At 40.9% G+C, this 14,413-nt stretch overlaps 1 protein-coding gene across 2 annotated transcripts in view; it reads right to left on the reverse strand.

The window, feature by feature from the left end:
- Positions 1 to 13,562: 13,562 nt before the first annotated feature.
- galnt11 (UDP-N-acetyl-alpha-D-galactosamine:polypeptide N-acetylgalactosaminyltransferase 11 (GalNAc-T11)) overlaps positions 13,563 to 14,413 on the reverse strand; it is a 20,792-nt gene continuing 19,941 nt past the window's right edge. For both annotated transcript variants that reach the window (XM_027167959.2, XM_027167960.2), the window contains exon 12: positions 13,563 to 14,413. This exon is cut by the window's right edge and continues 1,044 nt beyond it. The gene's annotated coding sequence lies outside the window, so the exon portion shown is untranslated.

Genomic DNA, 14,413 nt, shown 5'->3' on the forward strand with positions numbered 1-14,413 from the left:
CACAGTCTCGTTGTTGTTCATTCTGAATACGACCGAGACTTCCAGCAGGTCTTTGGACCTTCTCAGTCCTGGTTTGTTTTTCTTTAATGTCAGAGATCTGATTAAATCTTATAAATTCAGTTTTAAACCATAAAAGTCTAAATATTTTCCAGTCCAGAGTAAACATTAGACAATACGATATTTAATAATAACTTAATCTGATACGATTCAAATAGCAGTTGATTTCATATTCTCTAATAAATATAGTACCAAATTTGTTCAGAATCTGGAGTACTTGGAGTTCATGCGCGAATGATGACAAGGATTATTTAAAATATCAGTTATTTTACGGGTTATTTTATCAGTTATTTTACAGTTATTTTTCATAAATTGCATTTTATTTATTTATTTACTTCAATCAAGCCTTTGTCACAAAGTGTAAAACATTTACATTTACAGCATTTGGCAGACGCCCTTATCCAGAGCAACGTACATAAGTGCTTACATCTTTATCATTGGTTACATTATTGCTTGTTTACTAGGTTACATACTTTAGATACCATGAGTTTAAAACATTGTTCAAAGTGAAAAGAAGTGCTGGTTGAAGTGTTTCCTGAATAAGTTGGTCTTCACCAGTCATTTGAAGATATCCAGTGACCCAGCTGTCCGGACCTCTAGGGGAAGTTCGTTCCACCACCTTGGTGCCAGAACAGAAAAGAGTCTTGTAGTATACTTGACTCTTCCCCTGAGAGATGGTGGAACCAGTCGAGCAGGGCTGGTAGATCGGAGGGTGCGGGGTGCAGTGCGAGGAGTAATGAGGGCTTTGAAGTAAGAGGGAGCTGGTCCATTTTTGGCTTTGTAGGCCAGCATCAGTGTTTTGAATCGGATGCGTGCAGTTACCGGAAGCCAGTGGAGGGATCGCAGCAGCGGGGTGGTATGCGAGAACTTTGGCAGGTTGAAAACAAGCCGGGCAGCTGCATTTTGGATCATTTGCAGAGGACAAATTGCATTCACAGGTAGACCTGCCAACAGTGCGTTCAGTACCTGAGCAGCCTGTGTGGAGAAAATGGCCGAATCCTAATGTTTTAGAGAAGAAAGCAACATGAGTGAGTCACATTAGCAACATGAGAGGAAAAGGACAGTTGATTGTCCATGGTTACCCCAAGGTTGTGAGCTGTGGCTGAAGGGGAGGTCAGATCATTGTGCAAAGATATAGCAAGATCATGACCTGGGGATGAATCACCTGGGATGAACAGCAGTTCAGTTTTGCTAGGATTGAGCTTTAACTGATGAGCAGTCATCCATGATGGAATTTCTGCCAGACATGCTGGGATCCGATCAGAAGCTGTGGTATCTGAGGGTGGGAAAGAGAAGATAAGTTGTGTATCATCAGCATAGCAGTGGTAAGAGAACCCATGTGATGAAATAACTTCACCAAGAGAGTGAGTATAAAGGGAGAAAGGAAGAGGACCAAGTACTGAGCCCTGTGGGACACCAGTGGAGATTCTGCATGGAGCAGATGTCACTCCCCGCCATGTTACATGATATGAGCGTCCTTCCAGGTAGGAAGCAAACCATTCCCAAGCTGATCCACAAATTCCAAGAGTCCCAAGGGTGGACAATAGAGTCTTGTGGTTGATGGATCCAAAGCAGGTTTCTTCTAACTCTTGATCTCTTGATTGAGGTTGGTTGGAGCGGTAAATGACATGGCATGGAATTCAAAAGAGGAGATGGTTAAATGAGACAAGAGGAGAGGGGTGAAACACCATCTCTTTGACAATAAACCTGTACCACCACCCCTGCCCGAAGTCTCGTGGTGAGTGAGGGAAAGCATAGGCAGAGGATAAAGCAGCTGGTGTAGCAGTGTTCTGTGGGAATATCCAGGTCTCTGTTAAGGCAAGAAAATAAAGAAAATGAAGCAGAGATAAAATCAGCTTTCTTTACAGCAAACTGGCAATTCCAGAGCCCACCTACCACCGTTTGAGACGTACGCAACAGAGGAGGGTAGATGAGGTTACTTGGATTGTGACCTCTGCTCTGTGGACAAGAGCGTCTGCGACAGTAGGAATTGAGTACAGAGATGGGTTTGAGGCACGTGTCTGCAGTCAACCAAAAGTGAGATTTAAGGTATGGTATAATATATCAAACAGTACTAGACACTTATGTTACAATGTGTTAGAGAGATACTTACAAACCTTCCATTTAAATAGGTAAGCCCTGCCCACAATTCACACCTTAAGGGAGACTGAAACTACTCCTGATTAATCAGCTGAAAGAACAACTAAGCAAAGCCCAACTCTATAAGATCAACAATGGTATAGAATATAACAAAGTTCAAATCACACTACTCTAGAACAAAGTGAGTTAAGCAGATAGTATACAAATTCAGGAACCTACGTTACCAGAAGACAATATATTCAGATGAAGAGAGTTAAAGATCTTCATATATGAAGAAATACTTTTCTTCATATATCCCAGCTTGTTCAGAAGTTGGGGCGAAAGCACGGTGTAACGTCTTGTACCAGTCATTTTAGATTTCATGTCCCAGGCACCCTAAATTTCTACATTTACTCCTCAATTAACCGATGAGCAACCCAGTTTTACACCCACACCTGGCTCCAGAATGTCTGGAGTCTCCACAAAGACCAGATAACCCCATGCGGCTCATTGGGGCCTGCAAACAGAACTCTCACACACACACACACACAACACAATGAGACATTCCGTTTACTAATAAAACCCAAGATAAGGTACTCTAAGGTTCTCATTCTTATAACCATTTTTGTAATGTGTTTCTTCTTTTAAGGCTTGCCTGACTTAAAATTATTTGTTCCTTAATTTCCTGACAAGGGTGTATTTTATTCATGTGTCAGAAAACAACATTGTATTTTAAAATCCGTTATACTCTATCATCATATCTTACTGATCATGGCATGTTAATGTATACCTATTCTAATGCCGTATGCCCCTTTAAGGTCTGATGTCAGAATGTATACGAAGCTATCGTTTTCTTTTTACTTCCCTAATGAAAGTGCATCTTGTTCATGTTTCATTTTTGTTTCTTTGCCTTTATCTTTGCCTTGATTAATGATCTATGTATGTAATGTACCGCTGCCTTCATACCGTCATTACCCTTCATGTTTAGTATCCAAATGACCACAAAATTATCGGTTACTCATTTTTTAAGCACTGGTGTATTTTATTTGAGCACGAAAGGCGCCATACCATCTTAATACACCCTGGATCAAACTTTAAAGTCATCTAAAAGTTTGATAGCTAAACCACGCCCACAGACACCTGAAACAAAGGGAGTTTTTCCCTTCAAAATCCTGACTGAAGTATTGGTCATCTTCCCAAAGATGGGTGGAGTTCGCGACCTTTAAATTGTCAGAAACACCACTAATCCGTGGTCAGACTTCCAGAACAGCTTCAAGACGACTCCATCTTCCTTCAAAGAAGTTCCAGCAAGCTTCACTTCCAAGAACGACAACTGCTCTGATCTTCAGGAGAACTTGGAAGAACGTCTGACCCCACCCTAACTGACTTTTCAGAGTTTTCTCTGTTGCATCCGGACTCTTGTTCAGTAAGCCAATGCAAGTAACCGTTTCCTTTACCAACCAATTTAGATGCGTAATTTTAATTAGGAATCTTTCATTGAATCTTAAGGTGAATTTAAGTTTCTGTGACGATTTCCCAGTTAGGGTGTGATTAATTTTTGAGTCTAAGCTTGCCATTCCTTTCCTTCCTTTCTCTAGTTTCTTCTTTCCAGTCTCTTCCTCCCTTTCCCCAATTTTAATTTCTTTTGTTTTATTTTATTTTCATTTTCGTTTTCCCTATTTCTTTTGTTTGTTTGTGTAGTTAGTTTTATGTTGTGTTTGTCTCATTCATTAAATGTCATAATTTTGAGCCACAGGTGATTTGTCTCTGAGTATCGCTCACAAATTAAGGTACCTGCAATATCTGGTCTGGACTACATGCTCTATTAAGTTAATTTAATTTAAATTACGGTATACAGTAAAAGGAAAGCGAATCTTTCTTGGCCCGGGAAGATACCGCCTTCATAGAATTAATAAAGGTTACACGGCCTGTTCGCCGGACGAACAGACCAAATAAGCGTAACGTTAATTCCAGTACCGTTAATTTCAACTTAGGTCAAAATATTTGGAAGTCACTATAACACGTTATAGTCGCTTATAAATATTTACCTTGCTTCGCGAGCCAAAATCGCTACAACGGGGTCAGCCGTAATACAGCACCCTGCAGCAGAAGGGGTTAAGGGCCTTGCTCAAGGGCCTGATAGTGCTGGGGTTTAAACCACTGCCTGTACCAATAACACAACTTTGACCAGTAACCCAGATCTATAACTGTTGAGAGAACACTGTCCTATATTAAATCCATGTGTTGATCCAAATCTAATACTTACACCTCTAGTACTGAACATACAGTGTAACATTACTGTACATAAAAGTTTACATATAAATACAAATGGTAGAACTGTACCAGGGGACACTACTAGGGGATTTGATAAACGATTTAGACATACTATGTGGAAATAAGCATGAAATCCATCCATTTTCTGTAGCACGTTTCCTACACTGTGACAACAAACCTGGAGTATATCCCAAGGGTCTTGTGGCAAAAGATGAAGATATGATGGACGGTGTACAAATCTTTCACAGTGCACAATCACACACACATTAGAACTACACTACAGAGAATTTAGAAATGCTAATCAGCCTATAACCCGACCTTGGGCGAGGGCAGAAGGCAGGAAACAAAAGGAATTGTTGAATATTCAATATTGAGTATTGAAACAGTTGTCAGTTCTTAGTTGTTTTCTGGCCTTGACATATCGAGTTATGACCACAGCTTATTAAACAATAATCTCCATGTCACCTCAGTGGCTCTGTATTTAAACAATGCATTAACTTTTGCAGAGTAATTAAAAATCAATCAATCTTTTATTTTAACAGCTGTGTGTATGAGGAGAATGCCATTCGGTTTTATTCACTTTTCAATGATGCAATTATATAAACAATTATTTAAGTATGCACAGATCCAAGAAATAAAGTTTGAATAATTAAATGTTCAATTTCAGACAAAACACGAGCTGATTAAAAATAATGCAAAAAGTAAGAAAAGTAAGAAAGAAACTAACGATCCATTTAGGAGCCGAAAGAATCGACTCTTATTGCTGAGTTTAGATTCACTGAAAAGATTCAGAATTTGCATCAAGATTCCTGTAACCAATCATCATACACATAATGTACCATGTGACCCTGAAGCGTCTAGTACATCAAACGAACTGTGACAGAAGTTTAATTTATATATTATAAGAAACTTAAATCTAAATAACACATTTATCGTGAGAAGTAACACATTTGAAGTTTTATTTTTAAGGAGATGTTTATCAAAGATTTAAGGATGGAGTCTGAAGTGTCGGATAAAACTCTACCTACTTGCAGAAAGAAAACAGAAGAGGATGACGAGAGACGATTGTTTATAACAGGGTATAATATTGCTTGTTGTTTTAAACGTAATAAATAAGTGTGACCGTTTTTGATGGAAAATTCCCACAATCATATAATGTAATCAAGATAATGTAGGAGACTGGTAGAACTGATCCCTGGTAGAACAGGTCTGAAAAAACATTAGCACTGGGAGTTGTAGGTTAGTGTCGGAGTTAGTGGCTCAGTTAGTGCCAAAGGTAGTGGCCCAGTTAGTGCCAAAGTTAGTGCCAAAGATAGTGTTGGAGTTAGTGTCTAAGTTAGTGTTGGAGTTAGTGTCGGAGATAGTGTTGGAGTTAGTGGCTCATTTAGTGCCAAAGTTAGTGTTGGAGTTAGTGTTGGAGTTAGTGTCTAAGTTAGTGTTGGAGTTAGTGTTGGAGTAAGTCAGAGTTAGTGTTGGAGTTAGTGTTGGAGTTAATGTCAGAGTTAGTGTTGGAGTTAGTGTTGGAGTAAGTCAGAGTTAGTGTTGGAGTTAGTGTTGGAGTTAATGTCAGAGTTAGTGTTGGAGTTAGTGTTGGAGTAAGTCAGAGTTAGTGTTGGAGTTAGTGTTGGAGTTAATGTCAGAGTTAGTGTTGGAGTTAGTTTCGAAGATAGTGTTGGAGTTAGTGTCTAAGTGTTGGAGTTAGTCAGAGTTAGTGTTGGAGTTAGTGTTGGAGTTAATGTCAGAGTTAGTGTTGGAGTTAGTGTTTCGAAGATAGTGTTGGGGTTAGTGTTGGAGTTAGTGTTTGAGTTAATGTCTAAGTTAGTGTTGGAGTTAATGTCTAAGTTAGTGTTGGAGTTAATGTCAGAGTTAGTGTTGTTCAGTGTAATGAGATTTAACCATCTCATCTTTTGAATTCCATGCCATTTCAGTTACCTCTCCAATCAACCTTGTTATCATTGTTGTCTACCGCCCTCCTGGTCCCCTAGGAGACTTCCTGGAAGAAATGGACTCACTCCTTAGTGCTTTCCCTTCCGATAGCTCCCCCCTGACAGTGTTTGGTGACTTCAACCTCCCCTCTGACAAGCTACATTCTTCTTCCCTCCTGTCTCTTCTCGATTCATTCACCCTCACACTCAACAGCTACATCCCCACACACAAAGGAGGCAATGTCCTGGACCTGGTTTTCACCCGTCCTTCTCCAGCTACAGACGTGTCTGCTACCCCACTACACGTCTCTGATCATCACCTGGTATCCTTCACCATCACTCTACCTATCCTACCTAAAACTACCTCTCAACCCCTTGCTCTTACTCGCCGCAATCTTCACTCTGTCTCCCCTTCATCTGTAGCTTCTGGCACTCTTTCTTCCCTTCCTGATACTGAGTCTTTTTCCTCACTACCCTTGGACTCAGCCACAGATACTTTCCTCTCATCTCTTTCCTCAACTATGGACTTCCTCTGCCCTCTGTTCACTAAACCCAAGAAAACGTCTTGTTCTGCTCCTTGGCTTTCAGATGTGCTGCGCAACAATCGAAGAGTGCTAAGATCATCAAAGAGAAAGTGGAAGAAATCACAACTTGATGCAGATCTTGATTTTTACCGAACACTTCTTGTCAAGTTCTCCTCAGATGTGACTTCTGCCAAGACTTCCTTCTACAAGGAAAAGCTTGAAGCTTCCTCACATGACCCTCTGAAATTCCACAACATCATCTCTTCTCTGCTCAACCCCCCGGCTCCACCTTCTTCATCCTCCCTGACTGCAGAAGACTTTGCTTCTTTCTACCAGGAGAAGATAGATACTTTCAAGAGAGCAAGGGTTATTCCCATCCTAAAGAAACCTGCTCTGGATCCATCAGACATCAGTAACTACAAACCGGTATCACTTCTCTCATTTCTTTCAAAAATTCTTGAACGCATTGTCTATAATCAACTGTCTGTCTATCTCTCACAGAACAACCTCCAAGACCCCAAACAGTCTGGCTTTAAAGCAGCTCACTCTACAGAGACAGCCCTTTTGGATGTCTCTGAGAAGCTACATATTGCTAGATCAGCCAAACTGTCATCCATCCTTATCCTCCTTGACCTTTCAGCAGCGTTTGATACGGTCAACCACAAGACTCTCTTATCCACCCTCAGGAGTCTTGGGATTTGCGGATCAGCGTGGGAATGGTTTGCTTCCTACCTGGAAGGACGCTCATATCAGGTAACATGGAGGGGAGTGACATCTGCTCCACGCAGACTCTCCACTGGTGTCCCACAGGGCTCAGTACTTGGTCATCTTCTTTTCTCCTTGTATACTCACTCTCTTGGTGAAGTTATTTCATCACATAGGTTCTCTTACCACTGCTATGCTGATGATACACAACTTATCTTCTCTTTCCCACCCTCAGATGCCACAGCTTCTGACCGGATCTCAGCATGTCTGGCAGAAATTTCATCATGGATGACTGCTCATCAGTTAAAGCTCAATCCTGGCAAAACTGAACTGCTGTTCATCCCAGGTGATTCATCCCCAGGTCATGATCTTGCTATATCCTTGCACAAAGATCTGATCTCCCCTTCAGCCACAGCTCACAACCTAGGGGTAACCATGGACAATCAACTGTCCTTTTCCTCTCATGTTGCTAATGTGACTCGCTCATGTCGGTTTCTTCTCTACAACATTAGAAGGATTCGGCCATTTTTGTCCACACAGGCTGCTCAGGTACTTGTTCAGTCTCTTGTCATTTCTAGACTGGATTACTGCAATGCACTGTTTGCAGGTCTACCTATGAACGCAATCCGTCCTTTGCAAATGATCCAAAATGCAGCTGCCCGGCTTGTTTTCAACCTGCCAAAGTTCTTGCATACCACCCCGCTGCTGCGATCCCTCCACTGGCTTCCGGTAGCTGCACGCATCCGATTCAAAACACTGATGCTGGCCTACAAAGCCAAAAATGGACCAGCTCCCTCTTACCTCAAAGCCCTCATTATTCCTCGCACTGCACCCCGCGACCTCCGATCTACCAGCACTGCTCGACTGGTTCCACCATCTCTCAGGGTAAGAGGCAAGTATACTACAAGATTCTTTTCTGTTCTAGCACCAACGTAGTGGAACGAACTTCCCCTAGAGGTCCGGACAGCTGAGTCACTGGCTATTTTCAAGCGGCGGTTGAAGACCTACTTATTCAGGAAACACTTCAACTAGCACTTCTTTCCTTATCTTTTGCATTAAAAAAAGAAAAAAAAATACAACCTTTGACACTTTTTCATTGTAACTTTGAACAAATGTTTTAAACTCATGGTATCTTTAGTATGTAACCTAGTGAACCAGCATTAATGTATTCAATGTTAGAGATTTAAGCACTTATGTACATCGCTCTGGATAAGGGCGTCTGTAAATGCTGTAAATGTAAATGTGTTGGAGTTAGTGTTGGAGTTAGTGTCGGAGATAGTGCCCTAGTTAGAGTTAGTGTTGGAGTTAGTGTTGGAGATAGTGTTGGAGTTAATGTCAGAGTTAGTGTTGGAGATAGTGTTGGAGATAGTGTTGGAGTTAGTGTTGGAGTTAGTGTCAGAGATAGTGTTGGCGTTAGTGTTGGAGTTAGTGTTGGAGTTAGTGTTGGAGTTAGTGTCAGAGATAGTGTTGGAGATAGTGTTGGAGTTAATGTCAGAGTTAGTGTTGGCATTAGTGTTGGAGTTAGTGTCAGAGATAGTGTTGGAGATAGTGCCCAAGTTAAAGTTAGTGTTGGAGTTAGTTTTGGAGTTAGTGTCAGAGATAGTGTTGGAGATAGTGCCTGAGTTAGAGTTAGTGTTGGAGTTAGTTTTGGAGTTAGTGTCAGAGATAGTGTTGGAGATAGTGCCTGAGTTAGAGTTAGTGTTGGAGTTAGTTTTGGAGTTAGTGTCAGAGATAGTGTTGGAGATAGTGCCTGAGTTAGAGTTAGTGTTGGAGTTAGTGTTGGAGATAGTGTTGGGGTTAGTACTTGAGTTGGTGCTGAAATGTCAGAGTTAGTTTTAAGTTAATGCCAGAGTTAGTTCTAAAGTTAGTACTAGAGTTAGTTCTAAAGTTAGAGCTGTAGTTAGTGCTGAAGTTAACACTGAATAGCTGCTGAAGTTGGTGCCGAGGTCGATGATGGAGTCTGTGGTGGAGTTAGTGCTGGAGTTAGTGCTGTCTCAGTAGCAAAATGTCTCAAGACAAATGAAACAGACTGGTTATAATCTCCACTGAGTCCTTCAGAATCAAGACTAGGTTATAAGACCATGATTAATGACAGTGCTGGACGGAAATCCCATCAATCGCCTCAGTAAGTGTATGCGGGTGTAATTACCTTTATTTCTGTCAGGACCACTTTGTCACAAGGGAATTAGATGATATGCATACAGTTAGTGTTGGCGGTATGGTTCTGTTCTGGGCAAGAATCCACGTGGGGGGAGCGGGGAGAGCAGCGACTAGAAAATAGAATAGACCCCCCCCTAACAGAACCACTAGCATGCATAGTATTGATAAGCTCACGTACACGTTTTTGGAAAGTAATAAATGAATGGATAGATAGATAATCAAATAATTGGAGAGAGAGAGAAAAAAATGTGGAGATTTAAGACAACTGGTACAGCGAACACGGGTTCCGGCGTGGTGGAGCCGGGGTTGGAGGAGGGAGTTTAGATCGCGGCAACAGCGAAGCGCTGAATGGCTCTATGAATGGGAATTTAAATGGTCGGGTAATACGGATGTCGTAACCGGATTGGTGCACGTCGTGGACAGCTGATTAACAGCTGATGCACGCTTGACGACGTGGCCTGTCTGAACTAACGCGATGCTTGATTTATGTGTGTATGAAGGACTTGTTGCTTGTTCTTGGTGTTGTGATGCTAATGCTGGATGTCGAGCAGGTGAAGGCAGTGCTACCGACGGTCCCATCACGGCTCCCAGGTGGAAGTTAGTGTGCAGATACTTGATTTGGAAAGGTACCATGATGTAACCCTTGCACAGAGCCTCGCTGTGACAGTTTCAGGAGTCAAGATTCTGTTGGAAAGATTCACTGCCTCAAAAAAAACACCCATTCTTACACACACACACACACACACACACACACACACACACACACACACAGTGTCACAGTAGGAGACAAGACATGACATAGTGCTGTGCATATTCCACTGTTGCAATTTTATGCTTCTAATATTAGACTAGTGTCTATATCGTGTCAGTGTCATATTATATAAAGTTATATGCATAACATGAAGGTTTATTAGGTTCAAGATTCAGAATTCACTTTATGATTTTTCTGACTAATCATCATAGAGATCTTGTACCATGTGACCTCACTTACAGCTGAAGTGTCTAGAGCATCAATACTGCTCTCTCTCATCTGTCTTTTGGTCTGTTTCCCTCTGTCTCTCTCTATGTCTCTCTCTCTGTCTCTCTCTCCAAATAATGGTTTAATCCTTGAAGCTTCCAAAATCCCAAGTCTGGGTGTCATTTTCAGTCTTCTTTTTAGTCTCTCTTTCCTGGACTGTGGTGTCATTACAATATCATGCTTGTAAATCATTATACCTGGAAGTAAGGTCTACAGAGAAGAGAGCAGTGGGCTAAGAACAGAACCTTGTGGACCCCCAAACTTTACTTTAGTATGCACAGAGATGTCTGCATTTATATTTACATTTTATATATATCTATATGATAGTGAGCAGGGGCACGGTGGCTTAGTGGTTAGCACGTTCGCCTCACACATCCAGGGTTGGGGGTTCGATTCCCGCCTCCACCTTGTGAGTGTGGAGTTCTCCCCGTGCCTCGGGGGTTTCCTCTGGGTACTCTGGTTTCCTCCCCTGGTCCAAAGACATGCATGGTAGGTTGATTGGCATCTCTGAAAAATTGTCTGTAGTGTGTGTGTGAGTGAATGAGAGAGTGTGTGTGCCCTGTGATGGGTTGGCACTCCGTCCGGGGTGTATCCTGCCTTGATGCCTGATGACACCTGAGGATAGGCACAGGCTCCCCTTGACCCGAGTAGTTCAGATAAGCGGTATAATGATAGTGAGCAGACAGATAAAACCTGAGCCAAGAGAGAGCCAAGTTTCCTTTAACTTCAACTACATTCTAGTCAGAGAGGAAAAAAGACTCAATTTTATGAGATTTTTAGAGGTAGTGAAGTAGTGAAGGGTATTTAAATTCCCATTCATAGAGCCGTTCAGCGCTTCACTGCTGCCGCGATCTAAACTTCCTCCTTCAACCCCGACTCCACCACGCCGGAACCCGTCTTCGCTGTACCAGTTTACGTCTTAAATCTCCACATATCTCTCTCTCTCTCTCTCTCTCTCCCCCTCTTTCTAATTATTTGATTATCTATCTATCCATTCATTTATTACTTTCCAAAAACGTGTACGTGAGCTTATCAATACTATGCATGCTAGTGGTTCTGTTAGGGGGGAGTCTATTCTATTTTCTAGTCGCTGCTCTCCCCGCTCCCCCCACGTGGATTCTTGCCCAGAACAGAACCATACTGCCAACACTAACTGTATGCATATCATCTAATTCCCTTGTGACAAAGTGGTCCTGGCAGAACTCTATTTATGCAAACTTTCAGTGTTGGTTTCGAACATAATTGAGGGATCTCACTCAGCTCCAGAGTGTGAGGGACAGGATGAAAGTATGTGTGATGGTGTTTGTCAGAAGTCTTTTACATCCATGTTAACTAGCATGATCGGCGGCGGCGATGTTTCCTCTGCATCATCTCGGAACTATAGCGTTCAGTTACTCCACAAAACAAATGCAAAGCCCTGGCACGTGTATTAGTGCAGACCAGATGGTGTGGACAAATATTGACAGCTTCCTAAGCTGAACGCTTCTCCCTGTAGGATCGTTTACAAGACATGTACATACAGGAATTTCAGACCATGACGAAAAGTTCCTCTGAGGAGTAATTAGTACTGGTACAGCATCGCAGGATGAGATAATCTGCCAGTTAAGTCATACTTTGAACTGTAGTAATTAGTGACTGATGATGAAGAGTGAGTAGAGAAGTCGATCTAGTAGAGGAACATATCCATGGTGGACCAGTTCCCACTGCACATCTCTTGAACTTGTTCAATTCAAATCAATTCTTTTTTTTTTGTCCTCAAAAACCACATGGATTTGGAATCTTCTCTTCGGATGTCTGAAACCTTCATGAAGTGGAACACAACCGGAGCTGATACAATCTGTGGATGTCTCCGGATGAGTAGAAAAAGAGAAGCAGGTGGAGAATAATTAGCGTAGCTGCTCTTTATCATATTAATCAGCATTAGATAATTAATAATATAATATGCATGTGATCAGATCTACTAGAGCACAGTTATAGGATACAGTTATAGGTTATAGGATGTATTATGTGTCTGGCTAAAAAGATGCGTCTTTAATGTGTCTGAGCCCCAAACACTATCAGGAAGGAGAGTCTATAGTTTGGGAGCTAAGTACAAAAACATTACCACATTTACTAGATTTTGACATTCTGGAACTACCAGAAGTCCTGAGTTTTGTGATCGTCAGAGAGTGTGACGCATTGTAACGTTCGACATGTGTGTAGATCAGGGCTTAATGGAACTTTCTGCAGGCTTCGATTATTTCACATGACACTCTATCGCATCTTTAAACGCTTTACAATGTGAGCTTGAGGGAATAAGGACAATTCTTGTGTCAGTTAGCGTGTCTGTAGGGGTCTAATTCACAGCCTCCTATTGGTAGGTCGTAGACAAGCGCTCATGGTTCTCTTATGACCTGAGATTTATGTTCTTAAAAACAACAGTAAAATTGTACAATATAACTCAGTGAATTGAATAAAACATCATCTGATAATCCCACGAGTGAGCCAGCGAACAGAGGGTTATCACACTGCTGCCCCCTGGAGGCTAAAGGCGACACGACCACCTGTTGGATCTGTTTCACTTATTATTAATAACTTGTGGTGATATAAAGCTGCAAAAACATAACTATCATATCAATATAAAATTGTCTTTCATTAAAAAAACATTTCTCCTTCTGTTTAGTGTTACATTTGTTACTCAAAATGCTCATTTTAATTCAATATTTTTTTTTACACAGTACTTTTAACAAAGGCAGAATTTACAGAAATATATTAAATTCCAGATATAAAGGACCACATTTCCATGGTGAAGCCACATCCAATGAAAAGGTTCTAAAACAATTATTTCTGATGTCTTTATTGGTACCAACAGAACAGAGGATATGAAAACAGCACTTCATAATTCAAATCAAACCGTTTACTTTCACAGCATAATAAAAACAAACAAATATATAAGACTGACCTTACCTACATAGTAGAAGTGTGCTCAGGACTGTTTATAACCCCACTCTGTGTCTTTTGGACTTTATAGCCTCATGTAATATTTCTAATGAATCTGCTTGGTTCTGTGACCCACGACGAAAAGAAATCAGACACCCACCCCACCCGTCCTGACATACTTCAGCTGTTGTCATCTCTACATGACTGGTTGTGTCTGTGGTTTAACCCTAGGCTTGTGCGATATAATGACTTAATCACCCCTATGATATCCTCTGACATTTATGCTTCTTATATTAATACTGTTATTACCAGACCTGCTGACTTTAAATCATTCACTTATAGAAATACACCCAAAAGATGTTTTCTCAAGATAAACCAGTAGATGAATCAGATCTGTAATAATTCTTATCTGTACTGAATCATATTTGTAATGATTCCTATCTAAATGAACCATGTTTATGATTTGTATCTGAAATGAATCATATTTGTAATGATTCCTATCTGAAATGAATCATTTATGATTCCTATCTGAAATGAATCATATTTGTAATGATTCCTATCTAAAGGAATCATATTTATGATTTGTATCTGAAATGAATCATGTTTGTAATGATTCATGACGCTGTATCGAATGCTCACTTCACCCACGTCCTCCATCATCTCACCCAAATTTTGTTATGGTAAAATAGATACTGTTTAGAGATTATTAAAAAGAAATAAAATCTAATTAATATTTAATCTGATTTTACAGG

The sequence above is a fragment of the Tachysurus fulvidraco genome, chromosome 3 (genome assembly GCF_022655615.1).
Source record: "Tachysurus fulvidraco isolate hzauxx_2018 chromosome 3, HZAU_PFXX_2.0, whole genome shotgun sequence".
NCBI lineage: Eukaryota > Metazoa > Chordata > Actinopteri > Siluriformes > Bagridae > Tachysurus > Tachysurus fulvidraco.